This window comes from Cervus canadensis, chromosome 8, assembly GCF_019320065.1.
Source record: "Cervus canadensis isolate Bull #8, Minnesota chromosome 8, ASM1932006v1, whole genome shotgun sequence".
In the NCBI taxonomy this organism is placed as follows: Eukaryota; Metazoa; Chordata; class Mammalia; order Artiodactyla; family Cervidae; genus Cervus; species Cervus canadensis.
In genome coordinates, this window is record NC_057393.1 from 60,524,173 (window position 1) to 60,540,505 (window position 16,333).

General features: G+C 46.3%; 1 protein-coding gene and 1 non-coding gene across 11 annotated transcripts in view; one reads left to right on the forward strand and one right to left on the reverse strand.

Annotated features, from left to right (window-relative positions):
* The window catches only part of KCNMA1 (potassium calcium-activated channel subfamily M alpha 1), a 748,747-nt gene that overhangs the window by 191,827 nt on the left and 540,587 nt on the right, over positions 1-16,333 (forward strand). The gene's annotated exons all lie outside the window — the stretch shown is intronic.
* On the reverse strand, positions 8,009-8,080 carry TRNAC-ACA. Its single transcript has one exon. It is a non-coding gene; the product is annotated as a tRNA-Cys (tRNA).

Consider the following 16,333-nt stretch of genomic DNA (forward strand, 5'->3'; position numbering starts at 1 on the left):
TCTTTGAACCTGACCCTGGATGACTGGGCTTGCGTTTCATGGGTGTGAAATGAGGAAGTTAAATCAGGACAACCACTTGTTTTGGATGAAATTCTTGAAGGTATCATAATACAATAGGATTAACCAGTGAGCAGGTCATCTTTGTCTTCTTCACCACCATAGGTGCAGCACTTAGCGTAGTGGCAATAAAAATAGGCTCATGAAGTGAAAGAACAGGAGGTGATTATGTGAGTTTTGTGAGAAGTGGTAAATGAGCCCCAAGGAGGCAATGTCCCTTTGGCTTCTTGGTAAGCATGACCTCACCCCACTAACTTGACAAGGGAAAAGGAAAGAGAAAGCAAGAGTGAAGATGAGGCTCTGAGTCTGGAATCCTGCAAGTGGGAGGGGCTGGCTGTGTGCTTTTCCGATCCAAGGTCCCAGCCTCCTAGTCACTGACTGTCTGTTTCCACAGCACAGACTTTTTTGGGGGGGAAGCTGCAGGCAGTCTGCAGTTGCTTCTGTATTCATGCTGCAGCTGCTGAGACACCCGTTGGCTGCAGCTGCCCAGGGGCTGAGCCCTCAGCATCGGCTCAGTGGCCTGCAGTTACTGCTGTAGGCTTCAGACTGGCTGGAGCCGAGGTAAACCAGCAGAGGGGTCCCAGGCCTTCCCTCCAGCTTGGAGCCCTCCCCACTGCCTGTGCTTACACCCCCTCTGCTTGGAAAGTCACAAAGGGCCAGGAGCAATCCCTGAGATCCTCTTCTGCTCCCTAGGACTGAAAGAGCATCCGTGGGACCCCAGAGGTCTCGAGGTACAATTATATTTCAATCTTCATGCAAAATTGTAGAATATCATGCCATCAACAGTTTCCCTTTTAATATTATTTTGATTGTTTTGCAATCCGAGAATGAGAGCCGATCTATGATCCCTCCAGTGCTCAGTCTGGGCAAGACCACCAGGAGGGTGAATGATCAATTGTTACATTTGCTTGGGCCAGAGGGATAGGAAACGTGCCTTGATACACTGCCTCCAGGAGGGACAGTGGCTCGACTGATATGAATTAGAAATTGATCTCATATCTTGGAACTGGTGTAAGTGCAGAGATGGGCAGTGGATGGTTCAGAGGAGGGGGAAGCTGCTGCCTCTAAAGGGAGTAGTTCTCTCTGCAACCCAGAAGGCCAGGATGGAATGGGATCCAAGAAAAGTGTGAAGAGGGCAGAGAGGAGTGGTGACCCGTGAACTGTAATCAAGGCATGTCGATGGTTCAGCCCTTGACCTTTGTTGGTTAGCATACTCCAAACTTTATCAAAGCCCACTATGTGCCGGCCCCGATATGAAGGTGCACTGTGTTAAGACAGAGGTGAGTTACGTTGAGTGTCTCTGGTGGGGATTGCACTTGGATGGGCTGGGGAGGCACGTGTGGATGTGATGTTGAGCAGCTGGCTCCTGCCTGTATCCTCCATGGCCATGGCCATTGCCTTTGTGAGGTCCTCCTCGACTTCGCCTGCAGAACATGCCTGCTTGGTTTGTTCTCCTGGGGAGTACTGTGCTGATATTCACTAGCTTTAGCTCTCCAGGTGGATGTTGTCAGTGGTGTTGGTAGAACCATATTGTGACATGGTTGTGAGAAGATGGGCTTTTGTTGTGGATAGCATCCAAACCGTTTGTGCAGAAGGAGGTGGCCTGGGATTCAGGGCTCCAGGCTTCTAGGCATAGCTCTGCCCCACATCTGTTAATGGGACTTAGGAACAAGACTGGCTTATGACTTCCCTTCATCTAGTCAACGGGAGAAAGGCTGCCTGGTATATTGTGCCTGCGTACACATATACATATAAAAATCTCACAAGATATTATTTAGCTCTGAAAGATGTAAACAGGTAATAAAAGCATCTTATTTGAGAAAGATCACAAGTTATTTAAACAGGTTTCTACTTACTGTGGCACTTTTCAGGGTCCTTAATATAATGATACTAAGAGGTTGGCCAAAAAGAGCTTTGTTTTCCATAAGATGTTATGGAAAAGACTGAGTGCACCTTTTGGCCAATCCAGTAATACGGTAAATCACTGCCGTGGGGTAGAGTGGGCAGTGATTCACAGACTTAGTTGATCATGGAATACTTGGGTTGTAGGGGAGCTTACTAACTAATGTTCCTTTGCATCTACTTTGGGAACCACTAGTCTAGATAAGTGGTTCTCAATCCATGATGACTTTTGCCCCCAGGGGACTTTTGGCAATGTTTGGAGACGTGTTTTAGTTGTCACAACTTGGGAGGGTGGAAGACTGCAACTAGCATCCAAAAAATGGAGGCCAGAGATGCTATTAAACATTCTAAAACATACGGGACAGATGCCCACATCAAATTTATCTTGCCAAAATGCCATTAGTGCCGAGGTTGAGAAACCCTGGATGAGATGGTCCCTAAAGCAGCCTTCCCCCTCCCAGCTCTAACATTTGGGGGAGTGGGCCTTTTGGTGACACTCCGTAACTTGGTGCACCTGTTTACCCAGGGGGATGTCTGGCCCTTTCACGTCATTGCTCTCTGGAAGGCAGGAGAGATGAGGTCATTTTACTTTATCTTTGTTGATACTTGAGCATTCCTGGCTCACGAGCCATGTACCCGTATATCCATAACTGCGGTCTGCATCTCTGGCAGCCCCAGGGCTGGTGGCTAGGTGAGCAGAACACAGTCTCCCTTTCCTGGGTCTTGTTTCCACTCTCAGTGGCCAAGTTGGGGGAGCTCACTCTGCTCTGTTGCCGGAGAGACTTGGATTTCAAAGCCCACACTGCCTGCCAGGAGCCGTTCCCACAGACAGTGCTGAGATTCCAAGAAGACTCTTCAGCTCACAGAGATTCATCATCTTTATGAAGTTTTAAAATCAGAGATGGGTTTTAGAGATACTCAAGATATTCTGGCTTTTTGTGCTTCCTCTTGACCACACCCCCTTCTCCAAACACACATTGTCCTCCAGTAACCAAAACACGGTAGGTAATGGAAATTCCATCACAGCTGACCCACAGAGACCCAAATAGGACCAGTGCAATTATGTCTGAAGCATGGCACTGTCGTGACTAACTAGTCTTTCAGAGAAGTGAATGCTCCCCTGTACAACGTCAGGGAGATCAGCCTGCTGTGGCTCAAGGTAGACTCTTTGTAGCATCTCTTCCTTTTCTGGGCTTCGGAGGTACACATCCTCTAAGGAGTCCCTGCCACCATTGGGCCGTGTGAACAGTCTGACTCAAGGTGGAAATACACTTCCTGTGTGCCTCCTAACCCATCAGTCCTGTGCTTCTTCTCATCACAGGGAGCCTCATTATCTTCAGGAGTATGAGCCACTTACAGAGACGCTTGTTTCTCCCTGGGAAGACTGTGTAGGCAAGAATCAGCAAGCTTAGCAAGGCCAGCTCTGTCACCAGTGGTAACTTACAAACATCTTGAGGAAGCCACGGTGGAATCTGTCCCCTCTCTTTTCCATCCTAGGTGTGTGTGGGGTCGTGGTGGTGGTGCATTGTCCTGTGTCCAGAGATGTGAAATGAGTGAAATTAATGCAAAAAACTTTACTGGCCATTGGCCCTGGAGTGGGTTGTAGGAAACACCTTTTTCAAAAAGACACTCAGTGATGGGTGACTTATTGGATGAATAAGTCCCAGCCTCTTGCTTAATTGGTTCAGACATTTATTGAGTATTAACCATGTGCTAGGGAAGTGCTGCTATTTCTTCTGAAGGTTGCAGTGTCTGCAACTACAAGACACAGAGACGGGGATGGAAGGCGCTGTACGGTTTTGGGTCAGGTGTTGGGGGGCAGCAAAGATCTCCCACCACCAGTCAGCACCCATTCAGTGTTACAGGTCCTGGCACTTTGCTGAGTGCTTTCTGTGTCTCAGCTAACCCTCCCAGCTCCCCACCTATTTACCCACTCAGTCACCCACCCTCTCATCCACCCACCCAGCCCCCTCCCAACCCTCCACCCAGCCATCCTCTATCCACCCTCTGCAGTGGGCATTAACAACCTCCATTTCCAGGTGAGGAAACTGATGCTTATGGGAGGTTAAGAACCACCCAAGTTGTAACCAGACCTCAACTCATTTTTCCAACACACCCTGAAGCCATCCTCTTAATTCTGTGCCTCCCACGAGTGCTGATTTGAATTCAGGTCCTTAGCTCCTAGCTCATACCCAGTCTCCACAGCCTCAGTGCTCCAGCCAGGCTCAGGGCTCTGGGGAGCATCAGAGTGACCGCCCAGAGTGTGACAGTACCATGCTGCTCACATGCAGTAGACAGGGCTTTCCAGCTTCAGGAAGGATTGTTGTGTGCTCAGAAATTGCATGTTCATGTGTTAGACCTGAAATAACCTAAGACGAATTTTTCAGGCCATGGCTGCAACCCATAAGTGGATCATAAAATCAATTTAGTGAGTCACAGCCAATGCAAACAACAACAACAACAACAAAAGATATGAAAGTACATCCCGTGTAATAAGGTTAGATGTTGTTTCATGAGCCCTTTGTTACAGTTACTTATATACTAGATGTGTATGAGTCACAATGGAAAATAAATTTCTTACTGCGGGTGAAGGTTACAAATTTGAAAGCACCACCCAGGAGGGGAGTTGGGCAGGCTGCCAGCCACAGAGACAGGCATGCTGTGTGTGCTCTTTGAATCTCTGCTTGGTGGGTGGGTTGAAGGGGAAAAAGGACACAGTGGGTCTTGGCAGGTCAGTCGGCAAGGGTTGGCTGAGAGCCCACTCCGAACTGGGCTTTGTTGGTGTTTTGGGGGCTTCATGATGTTAGAGAGGAGGTCCCTGCTGACCTTGAGTTCTTCCTTTCCAGTCCAAGAGAGCAGCTCTACCCAGCAAGGTGAGAGGATGTAATAGGCAGTGTCTGCAAGAATAACGATGGAGCAGTGCAATGTAGCTCTGGGTAAGAGCATGAACTCCAGGGCAGCCTGCCTAGGTTTAAATCCTAGCTCAACTCTCTCTCTTATAGTTCACAGCTTTGGGTAGGTCACCTAATCTCTCTGTGCCTTAGTTTTCTCATCTGTAAAATGGGCATAAGAACGATGCACACTGTGTGAAGTTATTATGAGGATTGAGTTAGTATATACAGAATGCTCAGAACAATGCCTGGCCCAGGGCCACCATATATATATATGTGTGTGTGTGTTTGTTATATCTGGTGGCTCAGACAGTAAAGAATCTGCCTGTAATGTGGGAGACTCAGGTTTGATCCCTGGCTTGGGAAGATCCCTTGGAGAAGGGAATGGCAACCCACTCCAGTATTCTTGCCTGAACAATCCCACGGACAGAGGAACCTGGTGGGATACAGTCCATGGGGTTGCAAAGAGTTGGACATGATTGAGTGGCTGACACTTGTTACATAAAGGTGAGCATATGAGCTTTATCTGAGTGCCTAACAGGAAGCTTTACCAAGGCAAGACTTAGAGCAGGCCTGGATGATTATTTTTCTAATATTCTTCTTCCCATCATTCAGTTCAGTCGCTCAGCCGTGTCGACTCTTTGCAACCCCATGGACTGCAGCACGCCAGGCTTCCCTCTCCATCACCAAGTCCATCATCTTCCCATCGTGATCATCCATAACTACTGTTTTCTCGTCATAAAAATATTCTAGACACTGTGCAGAGTCTCCTGTGTATGTCCTTCTGTCCAGGGATGTGGGGCTTCTTATGTCCATTTCTCAGATGGCGATGTGGCGTGCTTACAGAGGGGCCGAGCCAGGCCCCAGCCCCTGATGGGTCTGTCTCTGAGACCTGTGCTCTTGAACCAGAGGGTGCATCCTGTCCTTGGCCTGCCGCCTCTGCTTTCTTTGAAGATGTGGCTGGTTTGGTCCTTTCCTGGCCCAGAGAAAAGGGTACTGTTCTCTCCACCAGGCAGAGGGAGGCTTCTGAAGCACGCTGGCTCTGTGACGTGCCCCAGCCCTCCCTGAGGGGTGACTCACACAGCCACGGGGAGACCCGGCTTCCAGATGGCTCTCGAAGCTGCTGGAACCCCCAGACGGCCTTGCTGGGGGCTGTGCTGGGGTCTGAGAGGTATCAGCAGCCTGCTGTACCCTACACCTGGCTCATCCTCTCTCAGTCTGAGATGCAAGGCCCTGCCTGGGCTGGGAGCCCGTGACAGATGCAGCTTCTCTTTGAAGTGCTGAACTGAAGAGACTTCCAAACAGGAAGCGTGGCCCGGCAGAGACCCATGCATTTTTAAAGGCTCTCTTGCCTTTGGAAGAAGGTCCCTGAGAAGGGCTGGAATCATTAGGGTGCATAGTTACCTGGCTCAGCTCCAGGAAACCCAGGATCTCAGTTATGTTCTCAGCAGAAGTCCTGCCACCTGGGCAAAGCTGGAGGGCAGCCCGCCTGCCCCACCAGGGTGCCAGGCCCGCATCCTTTTGATCCCTGACTTATTAATGAGCTTTGATTGCTTGTTGCACACCTACTGCATATTCAGTAGACATAGTGCTATATATAGATCTATATCTATAACTATAGAATATATAGTCTAAATAAATATAAAGATATATTTATGGCATCTCACTCCAGTATTCTTGCATGGAAAATTCCATGGACAGAGGAGCCTGGTGGGCTGCAGTCCATGGAATCTCAAAGAGTCTGACATAACTGAGCAACTGAGCATACTATAAAATATATAAACACATAAGAAGAATATATATTATTAATTAATATGTATTATTAATAAATATGTGTTGATATATTATTAATATACATCCTTATTAATTCTTACACCCTGCAAGTAGAGGCTATTTTTACTGTCTGAGAACCTCCTGTGAGCATTCCTTCTGTGAGTGTTGCAAAGGTAAATTGTTGAATGAATAAATGAATATCGGCCTTCATTTCTAACCTCTTATGGAGATACAGAAGATCTTTGTAATGAGAGCACATGCCCACTGACAGCCTGTCCGAGCTCCGCTTGGCTGCTTACTGGCTGTGTGACCATGGGCAAGTGAATTGACTTCTCTGTGCCCCTGGTCCTCATCTGCAGAATGGGTGATATTAGTACTAGTTGTGAGGATGAGAAGGATTACAACCCCATTGCCAAGCATTTCTTATCATTTTGATCTTACAGCTCAGGAACTTGAGTTTTCGAAGGGTTAAATAAACTGCTGCAGTTTGTGCGGCAAGTTTAGATTATAAAACAAAGCAAACAGAAGATGAGGCAGATCTGCAAAGCCGGGACTTTTTGTCCTCTGTGACAGCATGCCATTCCTCTGGCTAGATTAATTCTCAACTCTTAAGTCAGAGGCTGAGATGTTGATGTTCCAGAAGTCCACTCTCCCGGACAGAGACTAACATGCTGTTCATGGGTTGACTGGACATTTGAAGTTAGATGCTGGCCTTGAAAGGGTTGAGGGAGGGAATACTTAACTCCCAGGTTTGGGGAGGGAAGGGACTCTGCCCATCTCAGAGAATCAGACCCCTCTCTTATGTTTTCAAGGGCCTTGGGGTGGGGGACAGCATCCTGAAAATCTGACCTGCTGTAGCAGAAAACGTGGCTTTGACCTACCTGTAAAATATCTGAAGGTTTCCAAGTTCACACTGACTCTGTCAGCAGGCAGCCCTGGGTTAGCGTGGACTGGAGAGGCAAGGAAGGCATTTGGTTGGTTTTCATTTTTCTTCTGTGGTCTCTGAGCTTGAGAATACAGAGTCCCTATCCCCTGGTGTCCCCTTTCTCTTCATCAACAGTGACACGCTGTGTCCACATTCCCTCTTGGCGCCGTCCTACGGTATCGGGCACACAACAGTGTCTGCCTCTTTTCAGAATAAAAATTATACCCCTTATTTTTCAGAAACAAGAGGGGTATAATTTGTGACTAAAACCAAGGTGCTCAGACTGTGAAAATATCTGCTGCTTGGATGTTTCTGTGTCGATTGAAAGTGAAAGTGAAGTTGTTCAGTTGTCTCCAACTCTTTGTGACCCCATGGACTGTAGCCTACCAGTCTCCTCCATCGCTGGGATTTTCCAGGCAAGAGTACTGGACTGGGTTGCCATTTCCTTCTTCAGGGGATCTTCCCAAGCCAGGGATCGAACCTGGGTCTCCCGCATTGTAGGCAGATGCTTTACCATCTGAGCCACCAGGGAAGCCCTCAATTAGAGAAGTCACTTCTAGCTCAGATCTGGAGGAGAAGAAACTCTTTGTTAGTGAGAAGCCCTTTGTGAGTGTCTTCCAGTGAGAAACAGGACCAGTCCAGCAAGCATGGGCAAAGCCAAGTCTCCTTAATTTATTCATTGACTCTTTTTTTTTTTTTTTTTCAGGCTAGAAAACAATCACATACTTTTGGCCAAAACCAGTCCTGGGGCAGGAATCCAACAAAACTTCATACTAATTAGATAATCTAATTTCCAAAGGGAGACCCCAGCTCAAACTACTGTCTTGCTAGCAGTAATGCAGAGATGACAAAAGGATCAGTCAACAGAGGCCCATCATTTCCTTGAAGTTCACATGGACACTCACCAAGGTTAGGGCTTGGCCAGAGCTTCACCTGAGTTTTGTGGGGGGCAGGGGGGCGGTAATCTGTAATAGTGAGAAATACCCTAGTTAGAGGAAAAAGTGCTATAAACTGGATGACTTAAATAAACAGAAATTAACTTTTTCATAGTTATGGAAACCAGAAGTTCAGAATCAGGGATTTGCAGGTCTGTATTCCTGAAACCTGCAGAGGAGGATCCGTCCTCGCTCTCTCTAGCTTCCAGGGTGGTCGTCCATCCTTGGCATTCCCTGGCTTGCTGCTGCAGCACACCAGTCTCTGCCTCTGTCCTCGTGTGGCCTTCTTCCTGTGTCTCTGTCTTCTCAGGGCCTCCTCCCCACTGTTTTACTCTTTCCTCCTTTCATAAGGATGCACATGATATTGAATTATGGGCTCACTTGGTTACATCTCCAAAGACCTTATTTCCAAATAAAGTCATGGTCACAGGTACTGGGGTTTAGGACATAAACATATTTGGTGGGGAATGCAGTGCAACCCATTATGTATAGATGCCTTGCCTGAACACTGGAGAGATGGATCAGGCTTTCTTCTGCCAGTGTGAAGAAGTAAACAAGCTGGGGTTCTCCTGGGAATCAGGTTCCTGGAAGGAGGAGGAAACCGCAGGTAGAGGACTTAAGCTCTGAATGTCCTTTTTCCCAGATCTGTGTTTCCCTAGATGGGGTCTCCAGACTAGTAGCATCTACATCAGCTGAGAACTTGTGAGAAATGTCAGTTGTTAGGCCCCACCCCAGACTTACTGAACCAGAAGCTCTAGGGTGGGGCTCAGCCACCTCTGTTGGGTGGTTCTGATGCTACAGTTCAAGGGTTATTCTTCTACATGCTTGCCTTTTGTTCTTACTGTAGTGCTTTCAGATGGGGTTGCCTGTTGATGCTGGTAGATGTTTTGGGTTAAAATAGATAGTAATAGTTCTGGAACTTCCCTAGTGGTCTAGTGGTTAAGACTTTGCCTTGCAGTGCAGGGCATGTGGATTTGGTCCCTGGTTGGGAAGCTAAGATCCCACATGCCTTGGGGTCAAAAAACCAAAACATAAAACAGAAGTGATATTGTAATGCATTCAATAAAGACTTTTAAAATGGACTACATTGGGATGTCCCTGGTGGTTCAGTGGTTGAGAATCTGGCTGCCCATGCAGGAGACACAGGTTTGATCCCTGGTCCCGGAAGATCCCATGTGCCATGGAGCAACTAAGCCAGCAAGCTGCAGCTTCTAAGCCCACGAGCCTAGAGTCTGTGCTCTACAATGAGAGAAACCACCACAATGAGAAGCCCGCACACCACGACTAGAGAGTAGCCCCCACTTGCCTCAACTAGAGAAAGCCCATGTGCAGCAATGAGGACCTAGCACAGTCATAAATTAAAAAAAAAAAAATGGTCTATGTCAAAAAATCTTTTTTTAAAAAAAGTATATAGTTCTTTGGTCTAAGTCAAGCAAGTTCTGTGACTAGCTCTGAGCTTTTGATATGCTTTATGCACTGAACATTGAAAATTTCCAGGAAGGGAAACAGTAGCATTTTCAAATTTCATTGATAAAAGAACTCCTTCTGTATGGAGTACCCCAATGGACTGGCATTCCATAGAGTACGCACTGGGAAGCACTGCTCTCGTCCACATACGAAGGCATTCAGCAAACTTTTTATGAATCATCTTCTAAGAACCAGGCCCTGTGTTGGGGGAATAGAGCAGTGAAGACGTAGTTTCTCTCTCCATGGAACTAAGAACTTGTACCGGGGCTGGCACACTGCAGGCTGTGGGCCAAGTCTGCCCTGCCATCTGTTATTTTTTTTTTTTAATGGCCTGCTAGCTCAGAAGGGTTTTTTCATTTTTTTAAGAGATAAAAAAAATGTTTAATAAATGATATTTTGTGAAATGTGAAAATTCTATGAAATTCAAATTTCAGTGTCCATAAATAAAATGTGATTGGAACACAACCACTCTTGTTTGTTTACATTTTATCCCTGACCACTTTTGTTCTGTGATGACAGAATTGAGTAGTTGCCAAAGAGATTTTAGGCTCCTGCAGAGCCTAAAGTAGGGCTTCCCAGGTGGTGGTAGTCGTAAGGAATCCGCTTGCCAATGCAGAAGATTCAGTAGACATGGGTTCAATCCCTGAGTTGGGAAGATCCCCTGGAGAAGGAAATGGCAACCCGCTCCAGTATTTTTGCCTGGGAAATCCCATGGATAGAGGAGCCTGGCAGGCTACAGTCCATGGGGTAGCAGAGAGTCAAACAAGACTGAGCACCCATACATCCAGAGCCTAAAATATTCACTAACGGACCCTTTACAGTTTGCCAACTCCTGCTCTATGGAAGCAAAGAGGCTGTGAGCAAGCATTTGTGGATGCCTTGAGTGTTCTGGAGGAGGAGTGAACGCTCCACATGATTAAAGAGCTTTCCTCATTCAGTGGAGGTGGAGGGGCCATTGGGGAAGGCTTGCTGGAGAGAGCTTAAGTCTGAGTGGGAAGACTGGAATATGACTGGGTGGAGGTTGTTTCAGGGAATGGTACATGCAAATCCATGAGTCATAAAGGAGACCCACTCATGGAAGGAAGGGAAGAAAGTCCAGTGTGGCTGGAGAATAAGAAAGGTGAGGCTGAGAGTGGTTTCACATGTGATCGTATATAAGGCCAAACCCAGACATCCAGGAGCATCACTGAAGGCCATGCTGAGGATGCTGAGCTTGACGCTCAGAGCAGTGGGGAGTCATGGAAGAGTCTAAGAACAGGGATGATAGGAGTGAGGTAAACTTTGCGAGATCTCCCTGGCTTAGTGTGGAGGAGGGATGGGGCACTGGAGCAAAAGCAGATACCTTATTAATTATGAAGCCTAGCAGTCAGTCTGGGGAGAGAAGGTGTGGGTAGAGGGAAATGAGTGATTTGAGATGCAGAGGCTTTCTGCGAGATTCACTGCCCTCGTGCTGGACCTGTGTGCTGTGTGATGGCCTTCTACACAATGGGCCTGCATCCTCTTAGACCCGGACTTAGGAACGAGCATGGATTGCTTGCCGCACACCTACTACATATCCATGAGGCACAGTGCTAGATGTAGAGATATATTTATCTTTATTTAGAATATAAGCGTTTATAGATATAATAAGAAGAATATACATATTCTTGTTATATATTGATGTTTACAGATGTAGGTATGTATTTGTCTAGAATATGTATATTGTATAGATATAAGAATTTATAGTAAATGTATTTTATAGAGTACATTCTAAAGAATGTATAATATATATTTCACAGAATATACATATATTCTGTGAAAGTGAAAGTGTTAGTTGCTCAGTCCTGTCCAACTCTTTGCAATCCCATGGACTGTTGCAAGACTGCTCTGTCGGTGGGATTTCTCAGGCAAGACTACTGGAATGGGTTGCCATTCTCTTCTCCAGGGGATCTTCCTGACCCAAGGATCAAACCTGGGTCAGCTGCAGTATAGGCAGATTGTTTACTTTCTGAGCCACCAGGTATGTGCCCCTATATATATTCTATAGATATGAAAATTAATATGTCAGGTTTCTGACCTCAGGATTCTTAATTGGAAGGGATGATGGATGCTTGAACATATCGAGGGCTGATAACCAGAGGAACAAATAATACTGTGAGGGGACAGAGAGTAAGGGTTGAGTGAATATCACCGAGAGGTGTTAATTCTTATTAAGAGATCTGGAGAGGCTTCATGGTGGAGGTGGCTTTAAACAGTTTTGAGTTATGTCCTGCATTTGGAAAGGAGCAGAAATGTAATTAGTCCAACAGGAGCAAAGCAATGGACTTGTGACAGTGTGAGGTATGTATACAGCGAAGTGCTCAGGAAGAAGTGTGGCTGGAATGAGTGATGAGTGGAAGCTGATAGAAGGTGAAGAGGTGGTCCTGAGGCTCCTGATCTGGCACAGGACTTGACCTAGTCTTCTGATTGATTTAATGTTCTTGCCACCTTAATCAAGGCTGTGCTGAGACCATGAGCAACTCTCAGGAGTAAATCCGCAGGGCAAGAGAAGACTCTCTTTCTCCGATGTCCAGGGGCCCTGCCTACCTCATTTCATGACCTCCTGAGGCAAGTATAAACAATAAAACACACCCCCTCCCCATCACCTTGTTTATAGGCTCAGCCCCTTTATCCAACAGGAGACTGTTGTATTATCAAGTCCTCTGGGGTTCCTAGCCCATTCATCCCATGGCTGTGTCTGTTTCTGACCTCTGCTTTGACATTCTTCTTCTGGGTGATGCTTGCCCCTCAAAACTGTGAGGTTTTTTTTTTTTTTTCCAAAACAAATAGCTTTTTATTGAAGTGTGGTTGGTTTACGATGCTATATTTGTTTCAGGGGCTTCCCAGGTGGCTCAGTGGTAAAGAATCTGCCTGCCAATGCAGGAGATGCAAGAGATGCAAGAGATGCAGGTTTGATCCCTGGGTCAGAAAGATCCCCTGGAGAAGGAAATGGCAACCCACTGTAGTATTCTTGCCTGGAAAATACCATGGACAGAGGAGCCTGGTGGGCTGCAATCTATGGGGTGGCAAAGAGTTGGACACGACTGAGCATGCATGGATTAGTTTCAGGTGTTTAGCAAAGTGATTTAGTTATACAGACATACACAAGTGTATATCTATTCTTTTTCAGATTCTTCTCCATTATGGTTTATTATAAGATATTGAACATAGTTCCCTCTGCTGTACAGTAGATCATTTTTATTTGTTTTATGTGTAGTAATGTGCATATATATTAATCCCAAACTCCTAATTTATTCTCCTCTTTCCCCTTTGATAACCATAAATTTGTCTTCTATGTCTGTGAGTCTTTTTCTGTTTTGTATGTTCATTTGTATATATTTTTTTAGAATCCACATATGAGTGATATCATATTTGTCTTTCTCTGTCTGGCTTCAGTTAGTATGATAATCTCTAGTTCTATTCATGTTGCTGCAGATGGAGTTATTTCATTCTTTTTTATGGCTGATTAATGTTCCATGTTCATTATCCATTCATCTGCCAGTGGACATTTAGGTTGCTCCCATGTCTTGGCTGTTGTAAATAGTACTGGTGTGTACATTGAGGCGCATGTATCTTTTTGAGTTAGAGTTTTCATCTTTCCTGGATATATGCCCAGGAATGGAATTGCCAGATCATATGGCAACTGTAAGTTTTTTTTCTTCAAGAAACCTCTATACAGTTATTTATAGTGACTGCACTGATTTATATTTCCACCAACAGTAGGAGGGTTCCCTTTTCTCTACACCCTCTCCAACATTTATTGTTTTAGACTTTTAATAGCCATTCTGACCAGTGTGAAGTGATACCTCATTGTGGTTTTTTTTATCATTTTTCTAATAATTAGTGATGTTGAGCATCTCTTCATGTGCCTGTCGGCCATCTGAATGTCTTCTTTGGAGAAATGTCTATTTAGGCTTCTGCTAATTTTTTGGAATGATGTGTTTTTTTTTTTGATATGGAGATGGTATGAGCTATTTATATGTTTTGGAAATTAATTGATTATTGGTCGCATCATTTGCAAATATTTTCTCAAATGATGCAACTGGCAAGGGCTTTTAATGAGGTTTTTCTTGGCTCTTGGTCCTGTTTTCAGGGCTGTGACACAGGGTTACTTGCAGTCTGAGTCTTCTGTCATGTACCATAACATACTTAATAAAGGTGGGTGATGATGATAGGCCCCTTAAAAACAGTTTGGCGGATTTATTTTTAGATGTCTTTTCAAAATGGTGAAATAAAACAAAATACAGAAAAGTGTATAAAACATGAAAGTACAACAAAAAAGTGAATGATCATGAGAAAATCCATGTAACCAACCAGGTCAAGGAATAGAATGGTGCCGGGGTCCCCAGGAGCTTCTCCGCATGTCCCTTCTCCTTACCTGGCTTCTCACCTCTGATGCCTCAGTGCCGAGGAATGCTCGTAACAACTCTGTCCAGCTTCCAGTCAGAAAGGCAGCTGCAGAAGGAGAAGAAAAACAGAACCTTGGTATTCAGGCAACAATCTGACCTTTCTTCAGAGCAGCCCACACAAAGGAGGTCTGGTCTCCGTGAGTTCCAGGGGCCAGACTAACAGTTGTTATGGAAACATGGGGCTCTCAGGACAGTGGCCCAGGTGAGGGCCACAGCACTCAGACAGGGGCTCCCATCCTGCAGGGCTCTTGTCTTGTTGCAGCTTTTATATCCTTCTACCAAGAAACTCCTGAGATTTAAAAGCAGATCCCTCTCTCGTGTGACCTTCCTCCCAGCATCCTCCTGATCCAGCCGCACCTCAGTCTTGTAGATGGAGCACTAAGGGAGGGAGAGAATGCTGCTTTTGGTCCAGGGGAGACTGTGGGTCCGTAGGCGAGAATGTGGCAGAGCTAAGAGTTCAGTAATCATTCATTAGTGAACTTGACATGCAGGTTTCAGACATCTTTGCAAGCTGATTTTTCTAACAGTTGTCTTGGGCCCATCTCTGATTAGAGTTTGTGTTTGTGGAAGGAGGCCCATCTGAACAGGCATAAGGCGAAAAGCAATCTCCATCGGAAGAGAAGGCTGAAAGGCTTTGCCCTGTTTTCTAGGAGAATGGTGTGTGTGTCTTTTGAGATTTCAGTTCTTGAGTCACTCACCCCAGTAGCTCTTCAATATTTATAATGGGCGCACTGCAATTAGATTTGCAAATTCAGAAAATTGGGGGGTGGGGAGGGCTTCTGTGGGGAGGGAGGCCCCTGTGTTTGCAAAGTACATGGGTTGCATACACTTTTCTTTGGCTTCCTGTTGACTCTCTTTCTGACTTCATCTTTGGGTTGGACCTGCCACTGTGTCAAATGTGCCCTCCTGACCGAGGTCTGGAGACAGGGAAAGGGTGTGGGTGCCCCGGGGGTAGCGAGCCGCCACGTCCAGACACTCGTGTGCTCTGTCTGGGTGGAAAACCTCATCTGAAGCCAGACTGAATCACACCAGTTTCTAAGACATTCTTCAACCATGTTAGGCAAAAGAGTCCCCCGCTGACAAGCCAGGATAGAAGGAAACCTGATATAATTTTGGAAAAACCTTCTTTGAGAAAGAAGGTTCTCACAGCTGCTGAGCCTCTCCCCGACATCCAGGGTTGGAGGGGTCCCAGGCCACAGGGAGGAGATTGATGGGCCCAGGGGTGCCAAGTGGAGAGTGGAGGCTTTGCAGGGCTGGGGTGCTGGCCATTCCTAACTCGCAGTAGAAGGAGAAGGAGAGGCAGTTGTCAGAACACAGTAGAAATAGAAGAACCCTCCCCTCTCCCCCGGCTGTTGAATTATTGTTATTATTTCACATTAACAGCCAGGCCAGACTCTTGCATTTGGCTGCTGTTTTGGAAATCCAGATCCAGGCTAGGGTTGTGGGAACCCAGAAGCATAGGAGGCTGGAGTTTCAGAGCCCAGCCAGGCTACTGAGGTGGGTGCAAGCTCAGAGCACAGGGAGACAGGCCTCTCTGCAGACCCCCAGCGATCTGCGCCTGGGTCCTCACACTGTTAACATCGCTGGGTCCTGAGTGTATCTGTATGCCTCATCACCTGGCCATCCCTCTGCCTCCTGAGGTCTCTCTGACTTCCTGGGCTTTGGTTTCCTGAATGGGGGTCATGTTTCCCATTGGGAAAGGCTATGGGGCAGGGGGAGTGACCTTTATTGCAACAGCTCTTTTGACCTGAAGCCAAACCCCATCCAAGTTCAGCAAATGGAAGAGGTGGAAAAATATTCAGTCGGTGAGGTCTATAGGCACGTATTGGGTTAGGTCCTAAATTGTGGTGGAAATTTTCCTGGAACGGGGTAGAACCTTTTGTAAACAAGAACATTCATCTTTTTTTGACTGACGTGCCTAGTGAGGCATGTGCCTCTCAGAAGCCCCATGACATC